At 40.6% G+C, this 1,822-nt stretch overlaps 1 non-coding gene across 1 annotated transcript; it reads right to left on the reverse strand.

Moving 5' to 3' along the window:
• Window positions 1-1,107: 1,107 nt before the first annotated feature.
• LOC141662784 (small nucleolar RNA R71) lies at window positions 1,108-1,214 on the reverse strand. The gene has a single exon (XR_012550877.1). It is a non-coding gene; the product is annotated as a small nucleolar RNA R71 (small nucleolar RNA).
• Between the last annotated feature and the right edge of the window lie 608 nt (window positions 1,215-1,822).

Genomic DNA, 1,822 nt, shown 5'->3' on the forward strand with positions numbered 1-1,822 from the left:
ACATATAGGGTCTCAACATAATTGATGCCTATTCAACTTCTATCTTAATTGTGGATGTTTGGTAGAATGGTATTAGTACAACGAAAGTTGGCTTTTATTAGTTTCGTGTTGTTCGATTAATATCATCACTGTTACATGCTAAGGGTAATAACGATAACTATTGAAGGAAGTAGTAATGAAGTTATGATCTCATGTGTGTTTAATATTGTTAATTCAAGTGTCAATTAAGTATTTAATTCTCATAGTTAATTGTAGTTAATAATTAGTTAATCAAATCTAAGTGTTATTGTCTAGACATTGAGAAGTAATCATACATTGGTGAGTAAGTGTTAATTGAACATAATTACTCTGAGTCTCTGTGGGAACGAACTAGAATTTATTCTATATTACTTGCGAACGCGTATACTTGCGTGAATTATTAGCGCGTGTTTTGTGCCTAATAAGTTTTTGGCGCCGCTGTCGGGGACTCGGCGTATTTGTTTAGTTTATGTACTTGCCATCAGTGGTCATTGGGACTCATTGATTAAGACGTGTTACTTATTGTTTCCGTTTGTGTTTCAGGTACTCTAGCAAGCGTTTATGCAAACACGTTCTCGCACTCGCAAGAGAACTTTAGATACGGCTGAGCAGACATACTCAGTTCTTGATATTCCGGAGAAGATAGATTTTGAAGATTCGGATAAAGAGAGTGAGTAGAAAAAACCAGTAATCATGGGTGATCGTATAGTTCTAGCAGCAGATCCAGCTCTTATGGACTTTTCTCGGCCTAAAATTGATGACATTCAGTCAAGCATCCTTCATCCGGCTATTCAGGCTAACAATTTTGAAATCAAGCCGGGCACTATTCAAATGGTGCAGAATTTCATTTCTTTCGGAGGTGCTGCGACTAAAGACCCCAACATGCATATTAGGAATTTTATCGAGATCTGTAGTACTTTCAAATATAATGGTGTGACTGATGAGGCTATCAAGCTGAGGCTTTTCCCATTCTCTCTAAGGGATAAAGCTAAGGACTGGTTACATTCTGAGCCAGCTGGGTCCATCACTACTTGGCAAGATCTTGCGCAAAAGTTTCTGGTGAAGTTCTATCCAATGGCGAAGACTGCAGCTATGAGGAGTGCTCTTACTCAGTTTACGCAGCAACCAACATAATTTATGTGTGAAGCTTGGGAGCGCTACAAGGAGATGTTGAGAAAATGTCCACATCATGGTATGCCTGGCTGTATGGTGATCACTGGTTTCTATAATGGTTTGGGGGCCCAATCTCGGCCCATGCTCGATGCAGCAGCTGGAGGCGCCTTGTGGGCTAAAAGCTATACTGAGGCTTATAATCTTATTGAAACTATGGCTGCAAATGAGCATCAAAACCCAACTCAAAGGATGATGTCTGGGAAGGTAGCAGGTATTCTGGAAGTCGATGCAGCTACAGCTATTGCAGCGCAGCTCCAAGCGCTGTCTTTGAAGGTCGATTCTTTAGCCAACTATGGAGTCAATCAGATAGCTATGGTCTGTGAGCTTTGTGCAGGTTCTCATGCTACGGATCAGTGTTCTCTTGTTAATGAATCTGTTCAGTATGTGAATAATTATCAGCGACCGCAACAGCTTGTGCCAGCTACTTATCATCCTAACAACAGAATTCATCCCAATTTCAGCTGGAGTAATAATCAGAATGATATTCAGCAACCATATCAGCAGCCTATCAGTAAGCAGTTTAATCCACATGGATTCCAGCAACCATAGCATTATGCTCAAAGGCAATCATATCCTCAACAAGGAGGTGCTACTCCACCTTCTAGTGTTGATTTCGAGGAGCTCAAGCTGT

Source organism: Apium graveolens, chromosome 5 (genome assembly GCF_009905375.1).
Source record: "Apium graveolens cultivar Ventura chromosome 5, ASM990537v1, whole genome shotgun sequence".
Lineage (NCBI taxonomy): Eukaryota > Viridiplantae > Streptophyta > Magnoliopsida > Apiales > Apiaceae > Apium > Apium graveolens.